Here is a 6,000-nt window from a genome sequence, read left to right as displayed (position 1 = left end):
ATCTAGGTTTGCCAACAAACACTTCAGAGCATGTAAGATGAAGCATATGTACAAATTAAATTTGAATCTAACAAGAATTAAATATATAGGAAGGTTTTGTTTATTTGTAAGTCAAAAATAAGTATTTTTACGGGTGCTAACTATAGTAGGTATATAAGTATACTTTAAAATGCTTAAAGAAATGTAAGTAGCTGGTTAAAATAAATATAAAAATGATTGAAAATTACTATGTTAAAAATGTAACAATTAGATTTGTAGGCTAAACCAACATCATATTATTAAAGAATTTAAGCCTTTGAGTAGTATCTCCTAGGCCCCTAAGCCATTTACTTACACACTGAAATTTAAATACCATTGTCAGTGATGACGGAAGTCTGTCACAGGAGATTCAGGAGATAGAACAATTAGGCAAGGGATTATCAATAGACATTTGGAGAGCTGGGTTCTATTCGAGTGTTAATTCTTTTAAAAATATACAGAGTGCCTATCACTTCTGTACGACTTGACAATATAGTAAGGAACAAAAATAGGCAAGATCCATACACATTACTGAGAAGACAATGGTGAACATAAAATACACAATTATTGATATTGACTGAAGCATTAGTAAGTACTGATTAATATTGACTGTAACTTGTTACAGTTGCCCATAAAGAGTCAAGACTTCCTAGAGTCAGAGAAAATGGTGTTTTGTTCAGAGGGAAGGGCAAGGGCAACAGCCCCACGGTAGAAATAGGCCAGTGTGTGTGCGAACAAAAGGCTCTCCGGCTGGCAAAGAGAGTAAGGCAATACAGGCAAAGGATGTGCAAATGCACTATGTTTAAGATAGGGAAACAAGTCTGCATATTATTCCAGGTGTGGAAAGGCAATTCCAGAGTTTGGGGCAAAGATAGACGTCTAATTTCATAAAGAACAGATGATAGGTGGGAAGGAATGGAAGCAGAGAGGCCAGTTACAGAATAGTAAAATAGTGCTTTAGGGAAACAATGGAGATTTGACAACAATGATCCAGGATCGGTTTTACAGACATAGGCAACAGAACTTCTTAAGATGGGTGACAGGATGAAGGCGAATAAGAAGAGGAGGAACTCTGAACAACTCCAAGATTCTTGTCCTGAAACTGTGGGAAAATGTTAGTGCTTGTTTACAGAAGTAAGGGAGAGACGGAGAGAGGGAGGGAAAGAGGAAGTGAGGGATGAAAGGGGGGAGGGATGAAAGAGAGAGAAAGAGAGAGAGGGAAAGAGAGTGCAAAGAGGTTTCAAAAGTTGTATTTTGTCCATGAAGATATCTACTAAATACTTCAGTAGAAGTGTCTAGTAAATAGTTGAAGGCCTAGTTCTAGAATTATGGGAAGTAATTAAGGTTAGAGACATAAAGACAGCTAGCTGTTCCATGTTCTTTAGATACCTCTAGTGTGATATATTTTCTTTCTGAAAACATACAAGGCAAAAGCCTTGTATCTGAATGAATTACAGAAATGGGCATCATAATAATAATTAGATCTTAATTAGAGTTATCCCTAAGTTATTATCAGAAGTAACACAAAGCCATGAGAAATATTTGTCATTTGTAATTATACAAGGATACCCTTGTATCAAGGACCCTGAGATTCTATGATAAAATAAAGAATTCCATCAAGTTCAAAGAGTTTTAAGTTATAAGAAAAGGTGTTTGAGTTCTTTGGGAATCTGAAAATACAAAGGAAAGTTCAGTCAAGTGATCAGGCTGAGTAGGATATACTAACTGCTAAGAGTATGGAAAAGAGTTCAGTATGTAAACTATGAATCTAGAGAATAAGGCAATGTGTCTGCTTCGTTTTACAGTCAATGACAAGGCAAGTATAAATATACTTCAACACACCCCATCATGGTAACTGACAAGAATCCAGTCAGCCTCAGGCTGGAATCTCTAATTAAACATAAGCTCAGTTAACTAAGCCAGCAATTGTCTATCTTAATATATATAATATCTTTCACTGGTATATTTATAGCTACAATCTATTTTAAATTGTTGAACCTATCAGTGTGGTATAAATTTAAATTAGTTCATTTCATTCGACACCTAAGGAAGCCAATTGCTTAAATCAAATGTGTTTAACTAACATTTCACTATTAACTCCACATTCTTGAGAAGGCTAATAAGTGCACAGCTGTCTTTAGTTCTTACAACAATTGGAGTTTTATAATTCAGAGTATGCGTAAAAGAAATAAATGTCTCATTACTGACATCCAGAATGAGTGTAGAGTCAGTCAGAATATTATTTAGGTTGTTAGACTAACAGTAAATAAAAAATCTAGAGCCCTATAACCACTAAACAGGAGCAGCATGGTAGGCTCTCTCCCTAATTGATCCTATGTCCAGCAGTTGATGCTGGAAATTCTTGGGTGCTGGTCTCTAAGGAATGCACGAACAGTCCTGACACAGGACCATGCTGAGTTTGCCTTAGGTAGAGCAAGTCTTCCATGTGGAGCTCCTGAGAGAACACAGAGCTATGACTTCATTCGGTTGTCAGGACAGCTGACCTTACCAAGATGTGATTTGTTCCAAAAGATTTGAGTGACAGGCAGAATTTAGGAGGAAAACCATTTTGGCATTGCTTCATAGAAATAACAAAAATATGTTTACTGTAAAATTTAAATTTAAAATTACTGTAAGTGGCAATAAAAAATTTACCCAAAGATAACGTTGGCTTCAGCCAATTTACAAACACAGGTTAAGAGATCTTATTGACTAACAGTTAACTGATAGGCATTTATCTTTCCTTCAATGTCAGGAAGATAAAAAGTTAATTATGTGATTAGAGAACCAAGACCAATTTCGTGTGAGGCATCCACATATATTTGGTGATACATGTAGTTATAAGGCCTATGTAAAATCTGTACCTGAGTAATTGAAGGTACACAGCTAATCATCAGAGCTTGCACATTTATAGTAACTCAAGTCTCACCATATGTAGAAGTGTTTTAGACTTGTACAATTTTGCTTTATTTGTAAATGCTAGTCTTTTCTAGTCAGTTAATTCAAGTGGTTAGAAATGAAATTTAGCAGATTTCATTTATAAATACAGTTTAATATATTTCAAAATGTTTAATAAACTAAGTTTGTAAACAGAAACGTCTCAAGGACGTTAAAAAATTGAGACTAGCAGAAAACTCTACTTGAAAATCAAAGCAATATTTCAGAATAACTCAAGCACAAAAGATTTTAATTAATTCTAGTCTAAGATGCTTATATAGAGACCACTCCATAAAAATGGAAATAAAATACTAAACACAATGTTAATATTATTGCAGAAGACAGGGCATAATTACAAATGTTAAGTATCCCTCTAGGAAAAGAAAACTTATTGAAATTACTTAAAAGATAATGCTTATATTGTGAAGATCATGAATCTACACTCATGAGAAAATAAACAGAAACTCACTAAAATGGCATTAATAAACTTGGGAGCTTGGGAAAAAATTTCCAGAGATGACAACATCATAAAGAATTCCCTAGTGGTTAAATTGAAAGACTTAGATGGGGATGAAAATGGTATATTCAGGAACTGCATTTGATGGTAGAGACTGATATATAAAATCTCAAGCAAGGCCTTTGAATATCATTATTTCATGGGACTCTGAGAATAGAACATCTCTACATTAATGTTATATATGATTATTAATATGTCCAATCAAATAACAAGTAATCCCATACTTAGAGCTACTTTCTCTGTAGCTATAAAGTATATATATTTTAGCTGTTAAAGAATTTTAACGATTTTCCCCCCTCTGGGTCTTCTGAGAAAAGTTAACAAAGCACTTTATGTGTGAAGTTGCCTGGGATTTGGAAGATACTGTGAAAGCCTTAAAACTGAGTCGGATTGTGTAGGTAAATTTTACATACTTAGTTATACCAGGTACATACGATGTTTAAAATGGAGAAAAGAAGGAGAAAGAAAAGCCAAAGGAGTAAGACAAGATCTAGAAGCAGTGAAAAGATGGGAAACATGGCAAAAATGGAGGGAAATCTAGTAGCTTCCTGTGTAAGATACGGAGAGGGAAAGAAACCAGGGAACTGGTATAGCAGGGGAAATGAGGAAGCTGTGAGCCAGTGGCCAGGTTCAGTGCAGCTTCAGAGAGATGAGTAAGCTCAGAGGGGTGGCCAGACTGTGAGAAATAACAAATGTAAGAGGTAACTCTGCAAAATCTACAGAACTGTCTGTGTGTGCACAGGCCAATTCCACCCTAGGTATCAAGACTGAACTCTCTTGATGGTCCAGGAGCTGTTTGGAGGATGGGGGAGAAGGAGCCTTGTGGGAGTCCCATTCTTCCCCTCTGTTCTCCCAATCTTCTTTTTAGCTTTCCTTCAAACGATACAGTATCTCTATGATATATCTTGCCATAAAGCAATGAGCTCAGTGGGTGCTATTTTGTCTATTGCTAAGACTTGCTCATAGTAAAATATAAATGAAGGCCACTGTAGTCATGCACTTTGATACTAAAAGCCATATTCATGCTGAATTCATGCTGAGGAATCAGGAATTCTCTGAAAGCCAGCCAATAAAAGTCCCCTTTAAAAATGAAAACTGAGTAAATGACAAAAGCCCCAGTGGAATGAAAAATCTGATTTATCACTTAATGCTGCATTATTCAAGATGCTGTATAAGTAATATGCAAATGCATTTATCTGAACTACACATGATTATATTATGACTTATTAATGGGTATCTTAGCAGCTAGCACATTCTTCCTAATGATGAGTTTTCAGTAGGAATGGCTTCCTGCCCAAGCAGAAGAGGCTGGACTTAAGTTTTGTTTGATCTAAAAATCAGAATATTCTTTTATTTCAATAAAATCTAAGACTGGAATATCAGAGGGCTCTTATTGAAAATTAACTCAAGTGAGCATGAGGAAGGCGCAGTCCCTATATTAACTCATGTGGCAATTTACAACAAAGTTCATTGCTCCCTGCGCTGTTCTTCACTGTGACCTCTTTTGACCTCTGTTCGGGCTTCTGGTTATCCTAATTCTTCACAGGGAAGAGACAGAGTGGGAATACATTTCACCTTTCAAGCTAGATGCAAAGTAAACAGTTTCTCTGGGGGCTTCAGGCTCTATCACCAGGATCCTGCACTGAATTAAAGCCAAATCCCCACCTGGGAAGGTGATGAACTATAATGATGCCTTTCTCTGTGTATTCATTCCATTCAATGAGAGTTATTATACAGCCAAAAGCTAGTATTCTCGGATCATTTTTGACCAAACAACACTGTTTGGCAGCAAGTATGTTTTTGTTCCAATAAAAGCATACATTTTAATTCATGGGCCACATCTTAGTTTCTTAAGTATCCACCACATAACTTAATCACACTTTGTCAATTCGTCTTTTAATGAACCCAGAACATGCCAGCACTATGCAGAAAACCCTCAGCAAATATTTGCTGCATAGGAGTGAAATGTAACCAAGTATTTCTTTATCTAATGCCTCTGAGGGAAGAAGGTAAACTCAGTGTTTCCTACCTCTTCTTCCAAATCTGGACAGGAAGAGTGAGGCTTCACGAGCATTGTTTCTAGAATGACAACTCGACAGAGTAGACACATAGGGTAATGTTCAAAGGTTAAACAGAAAAGACTCCTATCTTCCCCCCAGGAGCTATAGAGTTCTAAAACACATGACAAGCACACATAAAACAAAACGTGTATTTCAAAGAAGGACATTTTATCAAGTTGAAAGACAAAGAAGATCAAACATTTTCTTTAGACTCAAGTTCAAAGCCTAGTTGAGAGGCCTGGGTGGCATTCCAGACTAAAATTCAGAGGTAAAATAGCCTCTTTAAACTTTCCTTTCATCCAACAAAAATAAGTTTCCAGGCTAAAAAAGCTTCAATAACACAAGTCCACTTTCTATCGTGCTTGTGTGATAGCATTAAATACAACATTCCTTTTAAGAAATAGAAATATGATTAGCAAAATAAGGTAATAAGTCAGTATCAGCTGTACTATTCAGTCATGGGCAGAG

Source organism: Dipodomys merriami, unplaced genomic scaffold, assembly GCF_024711535.1.
Source record: "Dipodomys merriami isolate MVZ:Mamm:240054 unplaced genomic scaffold, mDipMer1.0.p SCAF_502, whole genome shotgun sequence".
Taxonomy (NCBI): Eukaryota; Metazoa; Chordata; class Mammalia; order Rodentia; family Heteromyidae; genus Dipodomys; species Dipodomys merriami.
This window is presented reverse-complemented; position numbering follows the sequence as displayed.